Here is a 25,231-nt window from a genome sequence, read left to right as displayed (position 1 = left end):
GACATTATCTTTATGGTCGACATGTTTCATTTATTTTCATGTCATCTATGTCATTATATTAATGTTGATAATGGATTTAGTTATAAAATTTATAAGACGAAATGTTTGATCGGATTGACTCACTCTTTCAGGAATGTCTAAATGTAATATGGGTAGAGGATGTGCTTCGGTGTCTCCATCTTTAGGTCTTGGTATTAGCAATAAACTTGATTTAAAATATTTTCCGCGTATGGTTCTTCAGTATTACTTAATGCTTTCTTAAACACTACTGAATATTAATAAATATTATTAAATAATTATATTTTATCTTAATAGTTAATTTAAGTAACTTAAAACTGAACATTATACTTTCCTTTTAATACAAATTGCTAATGCATGCAGTAGACATTCCCGGCTACAATATCTTTGTAATCTCAACAGGTGCGTGGGTGGTTTCGTATATCTTTTGATTAAATCGAAATAGCATTCATTATTTATTATATTTGATCGAATAAGAATAACGTTCATCAGACAAACGATAAATCCCATTTTCTTCATTTCACAAGTAGAACCAAGTTGCGATACTAAATAAAGTTACAGACAAAAATAGTTATGATAATTACATTTTAGTAAGTTATACTAAACAAAGTTACAGACAAAAATAGTTATGATAATTACATTTTAGTAAGTTATACTAAACAAAGTTACAGACAAAAATAGTTATGATAATTACATTTTAGTAAGTTATACTAAACAAAGTTACAGACACAATAGTTATCGTAATTAATCTTAGTAAGTTATACAAACAAAATAGTTATCGTAATTACATCTTAGTAAGTCATACTCCTGGTACAAGAAACGGAATCAAAGTTGGAAATATTATGATCTTGTCTATAATTTTTAAAAGAGTATAATAAAAGAATATGGAAAGTTGATCTTTCGTATAATTATGTGGTTCTTAAAAGAACCGTTTTATATTCTGGATATGGGGTGATTATCTTAGATTATTGCCATTTCAATGGATGATGTCTGCGAAGTCTTCAGTTAAAGATATATCGTGTCTTAGTTCAAAATTATTGCCATATCAATGCACGGTGTCTTCTAAGTCTTCAGTTAAAGATATATCATGTCTTAGTTCAATAATCGTGTCAGCTTTAAGTTGAATATATTGACGATAAACATTTCTTACTCCTTGTACTCCAGACATCTTTAATCTTATTGTATAACAAAACGAACGATTCTCATCTCTTTTAGCTCTGTTATAACGAACTTGAAGATCTTTTAGTTTATTATCTAATAAAACTATTTGTTCATAAGCTCTGTGGAAACGTTGTTCATTTTCTGATAACTTTTCTTGGAGTATTGATGATATTTCCATCTTTGATCTGGTAGGTAGTGGCTTGATAGATTAAAGTCGTCTATTTTGTGGAAAATGTCGAAGGACAATATTTAAAAAATTGAAAATTATTTCGTATTTATATCGGAAAATACATAATGACAGTATTTTCTTCATGTCACAAGTTGATATGAAAACCTCCAAGTTCTGCTATTAAATGGTTAAATCAATTATCACTAAGCTGATTAATTAAATCATGACAAAGTTCATTAATATCAGATTCATTAATTAACTCTGGGATGAAGTTAATTGATTTCTCCTGGGTGAGTGGTATTTTAATCCCATACAAGTATATAATTTAATTCGTTTATTTGATAAAGGCAACGCTGATTAACTGCCACTCGTTAATTAACCGGTTTATTGCATAATCCAATTAAACAAACATTATGCAAGGGCTAAATCTGCCTATTGCAGGTATTTCTTTAGCCATGAAATGTTATCTAAATAATTAATTAGACAATAATTAACTTATCCAGATCATAATCAACTCTCTATTCCATCGTTAGCTTGAAATATTTATTGGATTAGGTTCCGATATTCTGCGAAAATTGCATTCTTATTTAATCATGAAATAGATAATCTAGACTATGTTTTGTATCGTACCGACTTTAGTAATGAGGATTGGATAATAAACTAAAAGATCTTCAAGTTCGTTATAACAGAGCTAAAAGAGATGGCAGGACCCGGGAAAACCCACGAGGTTGTATTGGCGATTCTACTTTTTGTCACGTACAAGCGGGGAATTGAAACCACGTCACCTGACCCATTCAGCCACCCAATCCCACCTTTCTAATATAGGAACTGGAAGAGATAACATTGTGAGGTGGGTTGGTAAATGATGTATTAAATAAAACACAACATGAGTGGAAATCGATCTTCATAAAAAAGTTGTACATTGAACTGTGTGACTTCTAAACTACCTATGCCTCGGAATCATTCTTTGATTAAAAAAAAAACTAGCTCCGCAGTTAATCATAAGGGTTTCACCCGGCGTCCCTGTCTTATTTACAAAATACGTGTGAAAATAAAATGACTTCGGTTCAGATTTGCCATCATCAATTGTCGAAAAAGCATGGCAATATCGAAGAGAAATTGTGATGAAAACAACCCACCAATAAATAATACGAAGTATATTCTTAATGATATGGTAATTAACAACACAAACATCATGTAAATTAATTAGTAATCAACAACGAACCCATTACACTCCTGTCAAAACAACCCATCAATAAACAACAATATAGCCTACGATGTATACATGTATTCTTAATGATATGATAATTAACAATATAAACATCATCTAGATTACAGTGTTAATTAATTAATTAGTAATATACAAAACTACTAACCTATTACACAATGTTTGAAATTCACAAAATATCAAATATTGGTGACATAACGAGCAGATATTGTCACTATTCTTTCAATATATAAATATACGAGCTACCATGAAATTATTTATTAAAATCCTCATAGAAGAATACTCCCGCGAAAGATCTAGACGTTAGAGATGGAATCTATTACTAGACTTAATGATGAATTATCAGAAACCAAGTTATTAGAACTTGAACAACGTTTCCACAGAGCTTACGAACAGATAGTTTTATTGGATAATAAACTAAAAGATCTTCAAGTTCGTTATAACAGAGCTAAAAGAGATGGCAATCGTGCGTTTTGTTACACGATTAGATTAAAGATGTCTGGAGTACAAGGAGTAAGAAATGTTTACCGTCAATATACTGAACAGAAAGCAGAGAAAATTCTTCAATTTAGACAAATTTTACACGGTATCAGAGATAATGCCAGCCTCTATAGATAAGGTTTATTAAAAATTCCTAACAAGAGAAATATGTTTTAAAACGGCCCTTTTCAGGGCCAAGTAATATTAGAAAGATAGCCTTCATATTCTAAATCCGATTTTCTAAAAAAAATCACAAAATAACTAGTATTATCAATCGTCCATCAAAAAAGGTATATTGTATGTTTTGTTTCTCATTTATCTACTTAGTTGGGGATCACGTGGCTAAGTGGGTAAGACGCTAGCTCGCTAGCCTGGTGGTCGGGTGTTCGATCCCTGCATTGGCCGAGAAAGTTCATCCAGATTTTCCGGCGTGGTTCTCCCTTGTCAGTGATGCAGGACGGAGGGGCTGACAAGGAAAGCTGTCTAGTCGTTCAGATGGGACGAAAAACCGAGGTCCCGTGTACACATTGGCGTGCACGTAAAAGATCCCTTGGCAGTTGGAATTCGATATAAGAGTAGGCCGTAGTGCCGCTGTCCGGGCAAAATTTCCCTTATAGCACACTGTATGGCGTATGCCCGTCTTCATTAGCCCAGGTTAGGAGCAGAACAGTAGGACGTTAAACCCCAATTCATTTCATTTCATTTCTATCTACTTAGTTAATAAGTCCATCCTGCTAAAAAAAACAACGGGACTTCTAAATATAAATTGTCTTGTACATGTATCTTAAGTTGCTGTAAGAGATTGGGAGGGGGTCTAGACCATAAGGTCTCTCGGTCACCGCAGTGGCTCAGTGAGTAAATTACTGGCTCGCTAACTGGGAGGCCCCGGTTTCGCTCCCAGTGTTTGCCGACAAAGTTCCGACGTGGCCTGACAAGGAACGGTGTCTAGTAGTCGTTCGGAAGACGTAAAGAAACATTGACAATTGGAATTTGAGATAAGATTAGATCGTAGTGCCGCGGTCAGGACGTATGCCCATCTTCATTTGCCTAGTCGGTGCAGAAACCTAGGACGTTAAACCCTATTTCACCTCACTTTTCTCATTAGGTCTGTCAATGACTCAAATGATGTGGTTTCGATTTCCAGCTTGTACCCGAAAAGGTGTAGGATGGCATGTCAAACCTTGCGGGTTTTTCGAGTCCTTCGATTTTCAGCCAATGCCAAAGACCCCACTGCCAAATGAATTAAAGAAATAAAATTGAACCATATGTTAGTCCCGAAATGATCTAGTTTGCGTCGAGTGGACGTTAAATACCATTTCTATCGCTCCCTCGCTGTTTACGTGTACAGTGTTACTGCGGACAATATTTTGCCCTTATAGGTAGGTAATGGACTAAAAGCTGCATCTGGTGTCAAGGTATATCTGATGAAATGATTGTATCGATGGAGGTGGACTGAACGATTGTATCAATTCTGCTGTATTATACACCAGTTGATTGACAGATTGATATTAATCTTATATTAAAATTCTAGTATATAAACCAGTGCTAAACTGTCCAAATTCACAAACAAATTGTCCAAGGTAGGTTAAGGCAAGACATGGTTGGGGTTTCAAGTCCAAGTTGAACATATTTTTCTTTCTGTAGAAAGTTGTACTTATTCCTGAACTTATGTGCTATTGCTTAACTTTGTAATATTGTTTGATTTTGTTTTACGTTTGTGTGTTGTTTAATTTTGTTTCACTTTCGTATTATTGTTTAATTTGGATTCACTCTGGTATTTTTTGTTTTATTTTGCTTTGATGTACGTTTGAATTACAGGCCAGTAATTACAGCGGGGGTGGGGGCGAACTTTTTTGCAAGCCCCCACCCCCCGCTGTGAAAAAATTGTCGACTATAAAAACAACAGATATACATTGTCCGTCAATTTTACAGCACCCCTGAGAACACTTCCTGCCCCCCCCCCTCGTTGCTCTGAGCTAGTTACGGCCGTGTTGAATTATAATTGACTCCTGCTGTAGTTTTGTATTATTGTTTAACTTTTGAATTATATTTCAAGTTTGTCCTACTTTTGTATTATTATTTAATATTACCTATCTTTTCTAGAATATCAAAAGATCTCAAAGATGAATTCTGCCGTCGTATTACTTGTTGTTGCCTTTGCTGCTGTTGCTCTCGGTTCCTACGAAACCAGACAAATTGATCCTATGGCAAAGGTAAGTTAGTTTCTTAAAATATTGTGTATTGATGGATTTTGACCAAATAAACCAATAATAAACTAATAAGTTTGATTCCAAGTTTGATTCCACTTCGCCAAGGTTAAATGATTTGTTCATTTTAACTAACCACAAGTTATTAATTTTCAAAATTCTTCATACCATTTCTTATACTGTACGAGAGTATCCAATAGCTTCAATTATGGGTTGGTGTAAAAAAAAGACCCGTCTGTTCCCATAAGCTAATGTCCCTGTAATCGGGAACCAGGGTTTAAACCAAAGAAGTTTCAAAGTTAGGTTTTAACCCTCTAGTTATTTTGCGTGGTAATCATGATTATTATGATAACCAACTAAATCTGAAACAAAATTTTCGTTTATCATGGATATAATAGTTAAGTCTTTTAATGACTGGAGGGTATACGTGGCGGAGGGGTTTCAGGGCATTTTACTCAGACCATGGCTATTCCTTTACTGGAGTTTTTAATATCGGTACCGATCCATAGTTTTATTTCCCATATTGTCATTGGACACAGCATGCACTATAGTATTTATTACATGTATATTTTTAGCTCTGTGGACAACTAAACGATAGATGTGGATTAACTAATGGTATGCAATGTTGTAAGGGATATACTTGTCAAAGTTATGGTCTCAGTGGACAAAGACGATGTCAACTAGGAGGTGGAAGTGTGGTAAATATTGCCTTATCATCTTGAAATTCTCCATACTTTACTTAAGAAATGAAATGGAGTTTAACGTTCTACCTTTCTTCGTTGATGGACTAATGAATACGGGCACAATTCATATGGGGATCACGATGGCTAAGTTGGTAAGACGCTGGCTCGCTAGCCTGGAGGTCGGGTGTTCGATCCCAGCATTGGCCGAGAAGTTTCATCCAGATTATCCGGCGTGCCCCCCCCCCATGTCAGTGATGCAGGACGGAGAGCCTGACAAGGAAAGCTGTCTAGTCGTTCGGATGGGACGAAAAACCGAGGTGCCGTGTACACATTGGCGTGCACGTAAGGCGAAGCCATGTAGGTAAATCCCAAGGAAACGGAAGCGAACGCGAGACCTCCTGGTTAGCGAACCAGCGTGTGACTCACTGAACCACCGCAGCTCGCACGTTATTTATGAGTAATAAGACCAAGTCGTTTATGGCGTTAAACAATATCCAGAACTAAAATATAAGGTAACTTTGCTATGGGAATTAACAGTATACGTAACTCAAAAGCATTTCGCTTGATGCGGAGAACTTATGACTTCATAGGTTATACGGGCAAATTTCAGACTGAATGTCGTTCCGACAGAATTCAACCACAAATTTTCATTAATCGAAGGGTAGTGCACCTTTATATAAAAGTTTATTTTTTCACGGAATGTTTATTTTAGGGTGGTTGTATTAAACCATGGTAATATATGTATTTGATGTTTATTTTTTTAGGGTGGTTGTATTAAACGTGGTGATACATGCAGTATAACGGGAAATGGTAGAAGTTGTTGTTTGGGATCACAATGTAAACGTTTTGCTAGTAGATTTGTGTGCATGGAAGACTATTAATTTAATCTGTACTCATCATATAATATATGATATTGAGTAACAAATAAATACTATCAAATCTTGAAGAAGTCGTTTTATCAATTTTCCTTGACACCCCTGACTAGTGGTTAGTTTACATGATTCCCGGAGTTAATCAAATCAAGACATAGTGTTCTAGAGTGTCACACTTCGAGCTGCCGCTGGCCGATCACCTCTGGCTTGCGGTCGTGGTTTCGATCCCTGGTGTGAGCGTATGTGGCTTGGAGACAGGGACGCCTTCTCAACCTCGTGGGTTTACTCCGGGTACTCCGGTTTCCTCCCACAGCAAAGACCCCCGCGCGTACGCTAAGATAATAAGAAAATGAAACCTTGTCTGCGATATCACCCTCGGTGGAAGCGGACGTTAAACGCTAAGAACAACAACAATAACCCGCGATAACTTTAATCCTTGACAGCCTGTTTTATGAGTCGACATTAGTAGCTATCGAAGTTGATTCTCGACAGAAAGTTTTATAATACCCTTATTAATGCTATTCAATGATTGTAAACACTATGTTTTTAGACCAGGCATAGCTAACATTACTCGATCTAGAATCATCCAGGATAGCTTTAACCCTTCACGACGGTTTTACTAATTACCGACAAGAACCGACAACAAATGAAATGAAATGAAATGAAATGGGGTTTAACGTCCTACTGTTCTGCTCCTATGCTGGGCTAATGAAGACGGGCATACGCCATACAGTGTACTATGAGGGACATTTTGCCCGGGCAGCGGCACTATCGCCTACTCTTATATCGAATTCCAACTGCCAAGGGATCTTTTACGTGCATTCCAATGTATACACGGGACCTCGGGTTTTCGTCTCATCCGAAGGACTAGAACCGACAAGAGCTTTTTTGTTATTAGCACTCGACGTATCGCAAAAAATTTTATTAATATTATGATTTGTAGAATATGCATGCCTATAACATATCTTTCGCTCTCCGTAACTTTTTGGAAAACTGGAAGATGGTTCTTGGCAGAAAGTTGTACAGTACCAATTGATGCTATGCAATGATCAAACAAAATATCAACTAAGAGAATACATTAGACCCTATATTATTTATTCACCAAATTCCATAAATACCAATAAGTCCCATTGTTAACCAATAATATGTCCTGAAAAAAAAAGAAATCGAAGCCAAATATATTTAACTAACAACGAGTTTATATTATTTACCAAACGATATCTATGTCTATTGAGTTGTCAAAATTTATTAATATTTATTGGACTTTTGATTTCTCAATTTTAATTAAATTTACAACTGAAATCTGATTTCTGAGCAATCAATGTCGCTAGCTAACTCTTGTTCTCTTTCTGGGTAAGTTCTCAGATTTGAAACAAGTGCTGCCAGAAAATGTTTTAATACCCTGTACCAGGAAATTGTGATGTCTATACAGAAATTAACAACTGAAGACTGATTTGTGATCATTTAAACACACATTATGCAAGAGCTAAATCTGCCTATTGCAAGTCTTTCTTTAGGCCTGATATGTTATCTAAATTATTAATTTGCCTGCGATATTTAGAGCATTGGAATACATCTTGTGAAGGATAATTAAACGTAAAACTGGTTAAGTAATGATGATCGAGGCTAGCCTAAAGTTCAAAAACTAATATCTCGGTTCAGGGTGGAGAAATTTGACTGATATTGTCAGCATATTCTATGTACGTTATCTATTTTTTTTAAGTATTATAGCGAGAACTGTCAACTCTTTATCAAATCTCCTGTAATGCCCCTGTAATTTTGTTTGTTTGTTACTGTTTTAGTTCTCGGATTTGAAACACGAATGCTGCCCATTACCAACATTTTTAACATACAATTTTAATGCAAAATGTACGCTAGATGTGCTTATTTTATGTAGGCCTATCTCAAATTCGCATAGTATAGTTTCCAAAGTCCGTACTAAGCCCATGATAACCCAATGACGAGAACGAACAACAGTCAAGGGGACATAACTCACCCGATCCTTGTTTAGGACTGACAGCAATATCATAATATGATCTATAGTCTTCTGTAGTTATTGTTGTTGTGTGTCGTGATTTAACATCATATTTATTAATCTTAGCTTGTCTGTAAAATATTGAGTATAATATCTTTTATTCATAAACGTATTCATTAAATCAACACTGCAAACATTATTCAACGATAACATTAAATATACCTGTAAAACTGAAAAACGCAAATTGTTGAAAACAGAATTTTATTTTAAAAAAACAGATTTGAATAAGGGATGGATTAGTCCCCGTACTCATCCCCTCCCACGGGAATATTAACTTCAGAAACGTCGATAGAGCCCTACATTATATCAAAATCAAGACAACCCGATAAACTCCTAAAACATTAATTATACTAACTTGGAATTATGAACACCAACATAAAGGTTTCCATCATAGAAATCTAATGCTGTATACATATCATCATTAGAGCTCATTTCTGTACGTTGATTATGACCATCTAAACCAATACTTTCTACTTGTTCATGGTTTCCTGATACCCAATACAGTCGCTTGCCTGCGATATTTAGCAAAATAAATCATACGGTGAATAAAATACAACAAACCATCAGCTGGAGCAGACAGGTATTTAAAGGGGAAGACCAACGATTTTCAATAAGGTTTCCATAAATAATAAATATATATTTAGAAATAATCCCTCCTATAACATATGCAAAAAATAATTTGTAAGCGAGAAATTAATTTTTATTAATACCGGAAGTGACGTAGTTGGTTCGACACGCTCACTGGTCACTATAGTAAACATACAAATTTGGAGTAAGTTTAGCGCTGTATTTTGTGATCGTTTCGCCGTTTTGCAGAAAATCTGATGAAAGGTAATCTTTATTAGGATATTAAGAACAAGAACTTACGGTGTTTTGAAGGTATAATATACAACGCGTTTGTGTAAATTAAGTTTCTAAACTGGACACTGTGACACAATTTAAGCCACATGGCTAATTGTTTACATCACGTGATAGCTGGCACGTGACAGATATTAACCGAACACAAATTGGCCACCTATTCGGCTAGCGACCTGTTCGACCGATCCAGCTGGCAACCTGTTCGTTGGCAACCTATTCAGAATAAATTCAACAGTCGCCCGAACTCATCTATTTTATCAACCAATAAAATCCAACGTAACGTCTATCAAATGAAAGTAGAATATATTATCATTTATCCATTCCTTTAGCTCAGAATAGAGATGTAATTTCGCATTATCTTACAAAATTCTGGACATCCAACTAAATATATTCCGAAAGCTGATTAAATAAGCTTTCGAAATATTATTAGTAAAAGTTGGCACAATCATATTAAAGGGGTGCGCTCTCATTCTGAATAGGTTGCCAACGAACAGGTTGCCAGCTTGATCGGTCGAATAGGTCGCTAGCCGAATAGGTCGCCAATTTGTGTTCGGTTAATATCTGTCACGTGCCAGCTATCACGTGATGTAAACAATTAGCCATGTGGCTTAAATTGTGTCACAGTGTCCAGTTTAGAAACTTAATTTACACAAACGCGTTGTATATTGTACCTTCAAAACACCGTAAATTCTTGTTCTTAATATCCTAATAAAGATTACCTTTCATCAGATTTTCTGCCAAACGGCGAAACGATCACAAAATACAGCGCTAAACTTGCTCCAAATTTGTATGTTTACTATAGTGACCAGTGAGCGTGTCAAACCAACTACGTCACTTCCGGTATTAATAAAAATTAATTTCTCGCTTGCAAATTATTTTTTGCATATGTTATAGGAGGGATTATTTCTAAATATATATTTATTATTTATGGAAACCTTATTGAAAATCGTTGGTCTTCCCCTTTAAGCAGTTTGTTACTATACTATTCAAAAAAGTAGGGGATATTTGATTTTGGGGGCATAATACTAAAATATGCAAATGACTACGAAAAAAGTCACTATAGAACCTAACAGAAGAAACATTTCCAGTTACATGTGACGCCCAAACGCACCAATAGCTACCGCATGGAATGCAGGTGATGCTTGGGATCATCATGGGGGTCCAACCCAAGATTTGCACGACTCTGACTTTGAATGTTACAGTCATTGTGGCATTGAATTCCAGGGTGGAAACATCAGTTTAATTGTTTTAATTGGGCTTACCCAAAATGAAAGGTTACGTGCCCTTGGCATGCTACAGATCGGCACAACACAGGCGGTTGTGGCGCGGACGATGAATGTTTCTCAGTCTGTCATAAGCAGGCTATGGTCCAGATACCGTGATACACAATCTGTACAGGACAGACCACGCTCAGGTCGACCAAGGGCGACAACTCAAGCCCAGGATCGATTTATCCGTACCTTGGCCTTGAGAAATCGTGTCATCACAGCAAATCAGATCAGCGCTCGTCTTCAAACAGACACTGGTGTGAGAGTGAGTGGCCAGACGATTCGGAATCGACTGCATAGGGGTCACCTTCGCGCCCGACGTCCTCGCGTGATCCCTTGTTTGAGAGATCATCACATTCAGGCAAGACGTCGTTGGTGTAGGGATCGTCAACACTGGCATAATCGACGCTGGAGCAATGTGATGTTTTCAGATGAGTCAAGGTTCACTGTTGATTTTTTGGACAGACGTAGGAGGGTGTGGCGTCGTCGAAACGAGCGCTTCCAAGACGTTAACGTCATCAGACATGATCGATTTGGGGGTGGTTCTGTTATGGTGTGGGGAGGCATCACTGTTGCTGGAAGAACGGCTTTACATGTTGTTGCAGGGCGTGTTACAGGCCAGTACTACCGGGACAACATCTTGGCAGTCCATGTTGTGCCGTTCGCACGACGTCATGGCCGCCGTTTCATCTTCCAGGATGACAACGCAAGATGTCACAGGGCCAGGATCGTTACAGGTTACCTCCAACAACAGAACATCACCACATTACCTTGGCCAGAACTGAGTCCCGACCTCTCCCCCATCGAGCATGGCAACGTCAACGTCAACAACGTCCTGCCAATGTCCAAGAACTTGCTGCTGCGTTGCAACAGGAATGGGACAATCTGGACCAAAATGACCTTAGACGTCTCATTAGGAGTATGCCACGTCGAATCAATGCTTGTTTGGCAAACAGAGGAGGATTTACCCGTTACTGACTTGGTTGTGATGCTGTGGTAACTTTGCTGTTTGACCCCGGGTATCATTTTACCCTTATAATGGTCAGTCTGTGCCTTACTTAGTCTAACGATCATTTGGAATAAATCGATGAATGTGAACTTCATTTCATTTTGTCATTTGTTTCTTCGTCAGTTTCATTAGGTGACTTTAATAACACTTAAAAATCAAATATCCCCTACTTTTTTTGAATAGTATATTTGGTGATTCACTGAGTAAGATGTTCGCTCGCATACCTGGAGGTCTGGTGTTTGTTGTCCCAGAAAGTACATCGTGGTACAGGGCGGAGGACCTGGCAACCGACAGCGTCTAGTCCTTCTGATGGGACGAAAAACCCGAGGTCCCGTGTACACTTTGGCAGATACGTACGGCCCTTGACATTTGGAATTCAATTGCTGCCCGATCAAAATTTACCTCATATAGCACACTGCATGGCGTATGCCCGATTTCATTAGCCATATTTGAGCAGAAAAGTAGGATGTTACACCCCATTTCATTCATTCATCGTTACTATTTGCCACATTACACGAATGAAACGACTTTCTGAAACAAAGGTATATATATATATATACAATTAAAGCTCAGTGTTGTTGCTGTTTGACTAGGTTCCTTGAACATGCGACTTTAGTAAGACATCATGTACGTATCGTTTTGGTTCCCCATTGGAGCTTGAGTAATGTGCACAAGGCAATTGTTTGAATTGGCCACCTATCGCCAACACGGTATTTCGAAACGCGCAAATTGCCAGCTGTGACCTTAACCTATTCTCTACAACACACACTATCATACTTGCCAGATCTACTGGTTGACAGAAAGTGATGCTCATTTAATTATTCTCGATCTATTCATTATTTTTCCTGTTCGCATGAAATGCTGGCATTACCTTACATTAAGTTATTAGGATGCAATAAATAACCTTACTAGTCTAGAAGGAATATATCTTTAAATTTATACAAAAAATATCCCGTTACTAACCCTTGGGGTCTATGGCCATATTCAGAGGAAATGATGTTTTTACTAATGTTGAACACTGACCAGCAGGGTATGTACATTTCTCTATTACATTCCCTAAGAAATTAGACCAATATATGTGTCTGAAAAATTCAATATACATCAATTAGTGAGCCCGCGTCTTACTCAATGAGTCACCACAGCTCCACACCAAGGTGGTAAGTTAATGTGGCAAAAACCGGTACAATAATAAACTTAAGTATTAAAACACATACAACGACGTAAGACATAACTGTTAAACTGAAATAGTTTAAGAACACATAAAATTGATAATGACCGTATTTCATATGTTTGATAATATAGTTGATAGATGAATGTACAACTTGCATGCTATATTCACAAAAATTAAATATGGCAAAAATATGTAGACTAAACCGGTTATTTTACAATTCAAAAAAAGAAAGAGTCAAAAACTTATGCATACTATAATGGTTAGATAAATCAAAACTCAATGAATTCAAGCTGCTATTCTATAAGGTTTTCTCTATACTCCACTGTCGATGTGTCATCTGGGTCTTCGAGAATACGAAGTTTATGATAACGGCGTTTAACTATATACGCGGTACTTACTTATCGACAGGATTAAACTATCCATATACAAATAATACCAGTAGCATGCACTTGCTTATCAACAGGACGAAACTCTACATCTATAGTATACATGTATACTTACTTGTCAGTAGGATCATACTCTATATCTATAGTATATACGTACTCATCAACAGGGCCAAACTCTATATCTAATGTATAGTACATACTTACTTATCAACAGGGCCAAATAGTATATACTTACTTGTCAAGACAATAGGATCATACTCTATATCTATAGTACATGTATATACTTACTTGTCAATAGGATCATACTCTATATCTATAGCACCAGTAGCATGTGATACAACTGTAGATACATGATGATCATTGATAGATATTCTAGATATAGTTCTAGAATCTGTATATATTACTTCACGTCCTTCTATATTTACTGTTACGTCATACACATTCACATCTGTAAACAACAAAAAGAAATGAAATGAAATGGGATTTAACTAGTTATTCCAGTCTACTGTATGGTATGTTTAGCCTCGTTCATCGAGTCGTTTCATATTACAAATGGCGAATGAAAGCATTCTGGTACGCGATTCGTGTGCCAATTTTAAAATGTTCATTTTGTCTTAATTATTGGATATCAGAAACCTAAACTTTCAAGGCAAGATAACAACACTAATGTTGATTTAAATTGACCAATAAGTCTTGTTTGCAATGTCGAAAACTATGGATGATATAGAGCTGAAGACTTGCCTCCTTTAAGTGAAAGAAAACCCCAACATCAACAAAAATAAAACCCTCTGACGTACATGTAACCCGAATTTTTATTAATTCTTACTTGAATGTACCATTTGTTGTTGAGACCCATCAACTTTAGAACTGTAGATAGCCTTGGCTCCTGGTTCAGCCCAATACATCTTCTCTTCTACCGGATCATAGCTAATTCCACTTGGGTTTTTACGGTGTTGGTGAACGCGATTCTTGTGTGATGGGTTAGCAAGATCAAACTCTGTTACTTCTTGTTGCCTGTTCTCCGTAGTCAATACAACTACATCAGCTACACAGAGAAAGATTACACCATTAACACCATATATTGAATCATTCCCTATCTTGATACGGCGATCATAACAAGTAGAAGTATTGACAAGAAACCGAGCACGTCGTCATGGCCGCCATCTTGAAATGGTATCAAATGTCTTCAATCGATGCACAATGGTGGACGGAATAATCATGTCATGTTCCATGTTGATCGTACTTGAATTAGTGGAGCCTTGGACCTGTCCTCGGAAAACATCTCCCCAAGAAAAACAACAAGATGAGTAGCGCTAGGGGAGCCGTTCCTGTTCCAAAAATCACTTAAATGAGCACACCGGTCATTCCGATATATTATTGTCCTTAGTTCCGCCACAGATAAATCCTTAGTACGACATGAATTTCGGCTTGATTTTGGTAGAGACATATTTAATCAGTTTTAAAAGCCTAACTGTGTTCAAATTTGAATTACGCTATAAGACCAAATGAAATGAAATAAAATGGGGCTTAACGCCCTACTGTTCTACTCCGACAGGGCTAATGCATTCGTCATACAGTGTGCTATGAGAAATATTTTGCCCGACCAAATGAAATGAAATAAAATGGGGCTTAATGTCCTACTGTTCTGCTCCGACAGGGCTAATGCATTCGTCATACAGTGTGCTATGAGAAATATTTTGCCCGGACAGCGGCGCTACGGCCTAGTCTTATATCGAATTCAAACTGCCAAGGGATATTTTACGTGCACGCCAATGCGCACACGGGACTTCGATTTGTCGTCCCATCCGAACGACTTTACGTTGCTCACTGACATTCCCTCAGTCTTGCACCACTCACCAGGAGCAACAACACCGTAAAATCCCTATGCACTTTCTCGCCAACGCAATGATCGAATAGGGACCTCCAGGTTAGCGAGCCAACGCCCTACCCATCGAGCCACCGTGGCTACCACATAGGACCAACTTACCACCAGTAGATACTGTGACACATAGGACTACCCCGAAGATTATAGCTGTCAACATGGTTCTTCTAACTTGGTTTCTCGTAAATACAAATAAGAACAAACCAAACAGGGTTTTATACATAAATATGTGTCCACATAAAGAAATATCTTATCAATGAAAACGAAATAATGACCTTCAAATTAGTAGATATCTAGGTTTGGCCTACAAAGATACGGTACCATTAACGCAATCTAATCCCCCTTCTTTTAACTTTATGGGTTTTTTTCTAAATGCAACCTACATAGATCTATCTTTAGATTATAGGTTAGGGTTATTCATATTATATAATTCGTTTTGTTTTGTATTTGGCATTTTTGAGTTTAGCCTTTGACCTACCAGAAGAATTGAGGAAATAATGAGTCATGCTTTTAGTTTATCTTTGAAGACGTGAGCCCAGAGAATTTAGGACACTGACGTGCGACACGACCGAGCAAGCAGGGGAAAGGAGATACTCCTTTAAATATGTTATACTTCCCACAAACGGACCGGAAAAGGGGCATTTTAATGTATACCGAGCGAAGGGCGTCGAAATAATTTACTTTGACTAAACCACCAAAAACTCGGTCACTAATATAACTGACATCTAATTAATTATTTGTGGTTTTTATTCTAACAGAGATGGGAGGACATGAGTTTTATGAATCGGTAACGATGAGATAAACACCCACAGTTGCTTTGCTGTTTGGATATTATACAAGAAATATGTTGTGTGGACCGTGGTGGTCAATCGGGTGCCGCCATTGTGCTATATATCCAGCACCATTAATTTTAAAGGATTTCATACCGAAATGTCGTAAAATATTCTTAAAGAGAGTGATATTGGAACCCAGGCTTATTGTGATCTTTGGAGAGAGAGAGAGAGAGAGAGAGAGAGAGAGAGAGAGATGGGGTTTAACGTCCACTCGACACAAACTAGGTCATTTCGGGACTAACATATGGTATTAATTTTATTTCAATAATTCGCTTGCGCGCTGGGGTCTTTAGCAGTGGGAAGAAACCGGAGGACCCGGAGAAAACCCACGAGGTTGGACAGGCGACCCTACTCCTTGTCACGTACAACCGGGGATTCGAAACCACGCCAGTTGACTCAATGACTGGCCTTATGATACAGCGCCCGCGTGCTAGCCATTCGCCCCCACCCCCTGTGACCCCACCCCCCTGTGATCTTTGTGGAATGAATCTTTATGATTCCCGATAGAGCAACTGCTTCTGCCTATTCATAACCCGTCTCCCCGTTTCCCTTTCATTTCGTTTCATAGTGATATTTGTAGACGTTTGGTGAAGAATCGAAAGAAAGGGACTTAAATTTATATTTTCCAACATCAAAGTTTCAAGAATTTGAATCCTGAAACTGAATCATTTTGAAACGATACTGATTATTGGAAACTGCAACACTTTACAAAATTAGATAGCAATATTTTGACTAATGCCAATGCTCTCACGCTTAAAAAAAACCCACCTTTCCTGCAAGTGTCACACCCACTGTCTTGGCAAAAATGAATATGTCTTGTCACAAAAACAAAAATACTTAAAAAAAAATCTTAAATTTTATTATCTATTTTATTGTATTTAAGAAACATGAATTTTTTGATGAAGCTGTGCGAATCGTCGATTGTGGACCAAAATGCACCAATAATGTGACCTAGCTTAGGTAGTGGAAGTCTGAAATTGTTAGACCTGATGCAAATTTATGCAAACTATAGTTCTCAGCATTTCCAACATTAAATACAATGCGAGCATTATTTTATTGCTTTATAATATTAAGATGAAGAAATTTCTTTTCTGCTCCTTGTTCTTCTACTACAGACATAAGCTTGTTAATGGGTTTAGCCTGCTTAACTTTATTTAATATTCCATGTTATCTTCCATAAACTATTCTTTACAATTGGCATGGCTTGTGTTTTTTCTGCTTAATTAACCTTTTGAGATAACCTCTCAGGATCTTGATTTGTTGATTAGTTTTTTTCCTATGTTTTCTGAATATCAAATTATTTATATTATAACTAACGAAGAAAATAAACATGTGACTTTATTAAAACTGAATTTGAATTCAGGACAAAATGCGTTAATGCAGCCGTTGGCGGAGCCGTTGGTGCAGCTGATCGTGGAGCCATGGGTGCTGCTGTTGGTGCAGCGGTCGACTTTTTATTCGGTGCAGCAGTCGATGAAGCGGTCGATTCTTTATTCGGTGCAGCAGTCGGCGAAGTGGTCGATTCTTTATTTGGTGCAGAGGTCGTCGAATCATATGTCCTGAAGCTGGGGAAATGGGTCTTGGCATAGAGATAATAGGCCCGGAAGGTTGGGAAATAGGTCGTGACGTTTGAGGAATAGCCCATGACGTTGGGGAAATAGGTTCTGACGTTGGAGTAAAAGGTTCTGGCGTTGACCAATTATGCCCTGGCGTCGAGGAAATATGTCCGGGCGTTGACCATACAGGTCCGGACTTTGGCCAAATAAGTTTGGGGGTTGGTGAAATAGAGCCGGAAGTTGGAGAAATAGATACGTAAGTTGGAGAAACAGATCCTGATGTTTGCCAAATAGGTACGGATGTAGGGTGGATAAGTGCGGAAATTGGAGACATAAATCTGAAAGTTCGGGAAATAGGTCTTAACGTTGGGGTTATAGGCCTTGACGCTGAAGATATAGGTCCTAACTTTGGAGAAATAGATACATAATTTGGAGAAAAAGATGCGGAAATTGGAGAAATATGTCCCGAATTTGGATAAATATGTCCCGACTTTGGAGATATAGGTCCCGACTTTGGAGATATAGGCCTTAGCGTTGGAAAAATAGGACCAAACGTTGTGGAAATTACTTCCAGAAACGCTGAAAAAATAGGTTTTGGTGTTGGCCGAATAGGTCCGAGGGCCATTGAAATATGACGGAAAGTTGGAGATATAGATACAGGAGTTGGCGAAATAGATACGAGAGGTGTAGAAATAGATACAGAAGTTGGAGAAATAGATACAGAAGTTGGAGAAATAGATACGAAAGTGGGAGAAATAGATACAGAAGTCGGAGACATAGATCCGGGCGTTGCTGAAATGGGTCTTGATGTTGTCCAAATAGGCCCTGGCGGCGACCCAAAAGGTCCGGAGGTTGGAGAAATAGGTCCGGACGTCAGAGAAATAAGTCTTGGCGTTGGAGAAGTAGTTCCGAAGGTCGAAGGAATTGGTCCGGAAGCTGAAGAATTAGGCCGAGTAGTTGGGAAAATGAGTCCGGAAGTTAAAGGAATAGGCCCTGGTGGTGCGTGGAGTTGTCCGGAAATTAGGGGAATCAGTCTTGACGTTAGAGAAATCATTCCTAATTTTGGAGAAATATAACCTTGCGTTGGAGAAATAGCTTCTGGGGTTGACCAATTAGGTCCTGGCGCCGATGAAATATGTCCCAGCGTAGACGTTAGGGAAACCATTCCTAACGTTGGAGAAATATGACCTTGCGTTGGATCAATAGTGTCTGGTGTTGACCAATTAGGTCCGGGCGTAGAAGAAATATGTCCTGGCGTTAACCATATAGGTCCCAACTTTGGCCAAATAAATTTGGGGGTTGGGGAGACAGAACCGGAAGTTGAAGAAATAGATACATAAGTTGGAGAAATAGATTCTGGTTTTGGCCAAATAGTTACGGGAGTAGGGGGAGAAATAAGTCTGAAGGTTTGGAAAATAGACCCTGGCGTTGAGGATATCGGTCCTGGCTTTGGGAAAATCGGCCCTGATGTTGGAAAAATCGGCCCTGCCGTTGGAAAAAAAGGTACTGGGATTTGGGAAATATGTTCTGATGTTGGCCAAATACGTCCTGATGTTGACAATATAAGTCCCGGAGTCGGAGAAATAGATACTGAAGTAGAAGAAATAGTTACGGAAATTGGAGAAATTGGCTTGGGAATCGGCCCTGTTGTAAGGGAAATCGGTCCTAACGTTGCAGAAATCAGTCCAAATGCTGGAGAAATAGATACGAAAGGTGGAGAAATAGATCCTTGAGTTTGCCAAATTTTGGATCCCAAAATTAGTGAAATAGGTCCGGAATTTGTGGAAATAGGCCCGGACCTGGATGAAAAAGGGTCGGACGTTGGGTAAATAGATCCAGAAATCGGTAAAATAGGTCTGGAAGTTGAAAAAATGGGTTTCGAAAGTAAAGATGTTGAGGTTGGATAAATATACCTGGAATTGGCAAAAATAGGACCAAAAGTCGTAGAAATAGATCCGGAAGTTGGGATAATAGGTCCGAAAGTTGGGAAAATGGGTCCTGACGTCAGAAAAATAGGTTCTGGCGTTGACCTAACAGGCACTGATATCGGCCAAATAGGTCCTTCCACTGGCAAAATGGGAGATATATTATCTGCAGCTGGAGGTATAAGAACGGAAGTTGGAGAAATAGAGGAAATTAGAGCAATATGTCCTGGTAGTGGGGAAATTGGTATAGAAATTAGTGGAATCGGTCCTTTCGCTAGGGAAATCGGTCTTGATGTTGGGGAAATCGATCCGGAAATTGGGGGAATCAGCCATGACATTGGAGAAATACGTCCTTGAGTTGGAGCAGTTGGTTCTGTATTAGTCGTATTTCCTAGTGTAGCGTGACTGAAATACAAAAAGTTCAGTGTGTCAGGACAATGTCTACACGTCTTGAAAGTTCAGCTACCAAACACTTTTTATACGTTCACCCAAATAATTAGACAAATTCTCCTTGTCAGACCCTTACAATAGAGAACCTGGATTTACTTTTGGGCACCTTGTGAATATCGGCATGCGCTTACAGTGTGCTATGAGGGAAATTGTGCCCGGATAGCAATTGAATTCCAACTGTCAACAGTTCTTTTACTTCCACGCCAAAGTGTGCACGGGACCTCAGTTTTTGTCCCATTCGAAATCGTCGCTGTTCCTTTCCAAGCATTCTGTCCTGCACCACTGACAATGGAAAACAACACTGAAATACTCGGGGAACGTCCGCGGCCAAGACCCGCATTCAACCCGGGTTAGTGAGCCAGCGCATTACTCAGTGAGCTACGAACCTGAAGAGTACACCCTGGAGTACTAAACACACAGTCATCACCACCCTTTGCTTTAAGCCCGTAATAATAAATTTATAAGAAATATTTAACTTTTAAATATTAATATTTACGTGTCGACACATCTGGCATCTCCTGCAATTTCAATGCAGGTTTGATCCACTCCGCAGGCGTAACCGTTGCATTTACAGACACCTCCTGCACATGTTAGAGGTGCACAACATTCCACTTTATAACACGGATCTAAAACAAAGAAAAATGCGTGAAAGAAAACTGGTGTAATGAGTCTGGTCGAGAATATAAATGACAATGACAACTGTACAATAATAACAATAATAATAATAATAATAAAAACTTTATTTAATGAGGCAACGTATTTAGTTTGCAAAAAAAAAAACTAATCTTCCATAGGTCCCTCCTAAACTACAAAGACATATATACATGTAATATCAGGATAAATTTAAAATCATTAGAAATGCAATAGCATTTTAAAGTGGGAAGTTTGATAAGTCACTCCCAAACTACAAAACATATACATTATACAAGTAGAATATAGGAAGAACACTATAATTACACACAAAATAAAATAGAATGCAGTTGCAAGTTAAAAATAATAAGTATGTCATCAGTTGAATATTATGGTTCCTTCAGTGTGCAAAATAAATGAGTTTTCAGTTTAATCTTAAAATTTTCAACATTTTTACACATCTTTATATCAAAAGGCAGATTGTTCCATAAAAGACATGCAGAATAATGAAAAGTACGTTTCATGGATTCCGTTTTGCATTTTTGAAGAAAAAGAGATTTACTGGTCTGTGAACGGAGCAAGATATCCGTTTTAGAAACAAGAGATTTTTCAATAAAATGGAAATTTAGATAAAGTGGAGTATTAAATGTAATAATTTTGAATGATAAGACAATTTTATTGTAAAGAATCCTCTGTGTAAGGGTAAGCCAACCGAGTTTAGTAAATAAAGAGGTGGACGGAGTTTCAATCGGTGCATCAAGAATAGCTCTTGCTGCCCTCTTTTGTAATTTTAAAAGAATGTCTAATCTACTTTTGGTAGCATTTCCCCAAATAATAGAGCAATAATCAAATATTGGTAGTATGTAACTGTTATAAAACAAAATTCTTGTCTCGTAAGGTAAATGATCTTTTATCTTATTTAGGAGAAATATTTTTGATGCAAGTTTTTTAGACATATCTGCTATCTGTGCTTCCCAATTAAGGTCTTGGTCAATTTGAATTCCAAGTAATTTTGCGGTAGTAACCGTCTCAATTTTCTCACCATGGAGTGATAAAGTTAGGTTTTTCTGATTTCTTTTGTGTTTTGTTGAAATCAGCATTGATTTTGTTTTCGAAGGATTGATTACCATCCCATTGTTTTCACACCATTTAGCAACCAAATAGAGATCATTTTGGAGATTTTTGGCGATGGATAAAATATCTTTGTGTGAACAATGCAGGGTACTGTCATCAGCAAACAAATCTATCTGACTTGATTCAATATTGAGTGGGAGATCATTTATAAAAATTAGGAATAGGAGAGGACCCAGGATCGAACCTTGTGGAACCCCGCATTTGACTGTAGTAATTGAGGAGGTAATTGATCCTAAACATACTTTTTGCTTCCGTGAGTCAAGATATGATTCAATCAAAATTTGTGAATTATTATCAAATCGATAAAGATGTAGTTTTTCAATAATAAGCTTATGATCAATGAGATCAAATGCTTTGCTAAAATCAAGATACACTATACCACTCATCGCACCATTATCGATAGCATCAAGCCAATTATCTGTCATTCGGATCAGTGCAGTAGCACATGAATGATTTGATCTAAATCCAGATTGGTAAGCATAAAGAACATTGAAGGTTTCCAAATAAGTTTGAATTTGAGTGCTCAAGTGCCTTTCGAATATTTTTGAAATTGTGGGGAGAATTGAGATTGGCCTATAATTGTTCGGATCATCTTTAGCTCCCTTCTTATGTATAGGAATAATTTTAGCCAGTTTAAGGGCACTGGGGAACATGTTTTGAGAAATACAAAGATTAATGATATATGTCAAACTGCTACAAATTGTATACGCAGACAATTTTAAAATTTTGGGTCCAATACCATCACACCCAATTGCTTTGTTACTATTTAAACTCAATAAATGTTTTAATACCTCTGTGGTAGTAATACAATTAATAGAAAAGTTGTTATTTGGGGGAATCTTATCATTTACGTAATCTGATATCTTTCGTTTGCACTCTTGAGAAAGTGGTGTATAGGGGGGCTTAATGTCATCAGTTAAATTAGTGAAGTAATCATTCATCACATTAGCAATAGCATTTAGATCATTAACTGTTGTTTTTCCATATTTAATACTATTGGGATAAGGGCAATTATTGGGTTTATTCTGTATGTCACTAAAATATCTCCATATGTTTTTAGATTGCTCTTCATTTTCGATAGAGTCCTTGATAAAGTTTTTTTTGGTTTTATTAATGAGATTTTTGGTTTTATTTCTCCATATTCTATAGTCGTCATACCTCTTGGAGGCTTTAAAGAAGTCCCTGAACTTTCGGGCTTTATTTATTTCCTCATTAAACCACTAATGACTTGGAAACAAAGCAAGGACACTGAACGCAAAACTACTGGTATTCATCAACAATTATTTCGGATGTTTTGTACAAGAAGGCCAAATCACCGAGAGCTTTTCAACAACCCATCTTTAATTTGGTGTTTTATTTTTATTATTATTTTTTTTTGTTTAACATACTTATGTCTTTTGGGTACTGTATTATGCACATCGATGAATTTTAGGTCTAAATTGTGTGTTTACTTTTGAGGTCGTTTGAGTTATATAATGTATGTCTATCATTTTGCTTACAAAAATAACAAGGCATTGGTCGCTTTTTAAAACTGAAACACAAATGATGATGCAATGACAATATCTCTGTTCAATTATCACGAGAGTCACGCTGGCTTAGTGAGTATGGTTCTGACTCACTGATCCAGTCTGGCTTCCACTTGTCAGTGATTGAGGATAAGGGGCTGGCAAGGAAAACGGACCTGTCTTCATTAGCCCAGCTAGTGCCAAACAGAAGGACGTTCAACCCCATTTCATTTAATCATCTCAGTATTCTGTGAAAAAACTTGTGCCGGTTTCCGGATTCTTGCCAAAATGCGCACAATAAAATTATGAGGTTCGAAAACTCGACATTCATCGGTATGTTCCGGTAATTTCCGAACTATCGTATTCCATTGGCGGGAATATACCAGCCTAAAATGCAACTAGTCCTTCATCATATGTCTGAGCAAGTATAAACAACCCAAATCACTTACTCCCAGAGATAAGTTTGCCCTTCATTTATCGGTCGCTTCACAAAGATCCAAAACGGCGGCTCAATCACGCGTTTCTTCAAAAATTTCGCGTGTTTAGCCGATTCACTCACACTGCGTGCTAAAATAGTTCCAGGTAAATAATCAAATCGGCTGTTTTCGAATGAACTTTTGATGTTAAGATGTGGGGAATGTTCCAAGGATCATTAATATGCAACTCTTGCAACGAACTGATGCCTAATTGTCGAGAAATCGGCAGCATTTCATTCAAACAAATCCAGCTAATCAGGAGCCACCGGCGGTGGCGATTAGGAACTGATTTAAGACTGATTAATGGCCGGCGAGTTTTCCCAGAAGGTTAAACTTATCTCTGGGAGCCGAGATCGGCAGCATTTCATTCAAACAAATCCATCCAAATTAGGAGCCACTGGGGCGAAGCTTAGAAATCGATTTAAGATTGAAGTGTAAATTTATCTCGGGAGCCGGGATCGGCAGCATTTCATTCAAACAGATACAACCAATCAGGAGCCACTGGGGCGGAGCTTATGAACCGATTTAAGACTTATTAATAGCCGGTGAGTTTTCCCAGAAGGGCAAACTTATCCCTGGGAGCCGAGATTGTTACTGCATAACAAATACGACCGCGATCTTATAAAAGCGAATTTGTATAACAATACAACACAATAACAGTAATTAAAGCATTCACCATTTGAAAACTCATAATATACTTATCGCCATGACGGCCACCTTCGTTTAGTTAAGCCTCAATTTTTTTGCATGTAAAATGATAGGCGTATATAAAAACAACACAAAATAAAAGATTTTAACCAATAAATAAAGAGTTGGTTTTTTTGTTGAAAGCACGTTAGCACAGAACTACACCGAGACAATGAAGAAATGAATAATGTAACACAGGCCCTATACAGAAACGGGACCAAAATTTGATATTTATAGTACTCGACACAGTTTACACTGATCTCATGCGTAATGAACGGAAGCAATCGCGACACCGGTTTAGTCATGATCAGCCCTGCCCTTGGCCATGTGCTGAACAGCTCTAATGGAGTGACTAGTAACTACAACTAGTGGAACCACGCGCTTTAAGCAGGAAAAAAATATCAAAAAGGTTTTACTACACCCGACCCCTTTACCTTACGTGTGACAGCTTAAATCCATCTTCAATAGTCTGTTGCGATAGAATGCGGATGAGACATTCGACACGGTTATGTAGCGTCTCCTTAAACGACGATAAGTCTTACCACAGCATCTGTCACAAAGATCCGTCCCCGTTAGCCCATGGCAGCTCAATTCCATCTCCAATTGTC

At 37.7% G+C, this 25,231-nt stretch overlaps 1 protein-coding gene and 1 long non-coding RNA gene across 3 annotated transcripts in view; one reads left to right on the top strand and one right to left on the bottom strand.

The window, feature by feature from the left end:
* The window catches only part of LOC126815727 (nibrin), a 417,793-nt gene that overhangs the window by 142,059 nt on the left and 250,503 nt on the right, over window positions 1-25,231 (top strand). The gene's annotated exons all lie outside the window — the stretch shown is intronic.
* On the bottom strand, window positions 7,870-15,652 carry LOC126816295 (uncharacterized). Its single transcript, XR_007678294.2, has 7 exons — window positions 15,533-15,652; window positions 14,372-14,590; window positions 13,834-13,993; window positions 12,952-13,070; window positions 9,209-9,365; window positions 8,815-8,924; window positions 7,870-7,968 (listed from the first exon to the last, which is right to left on the bottom strand). It is a non-coding gene; the product is annotated as an uncharacterized LOC126816295 (long non-coding RNA).

This window comes from Patella vulgata, chromosome 3 (genome assembly GCF_932274485.2).
Source record: "Patella vulgata chromosome 3, xgPatVulg1.2, whole genome shotgun sequence".
NCBI lineage: Eukaryota > Metazoa > Mollusca > Gastropoda > Patellidae > Patella > Patella vulgata.
Note: the sequence above shows the minus strand (reverse complement) of the source record. Positions and strands in the feature narration are given on the sequence as shown.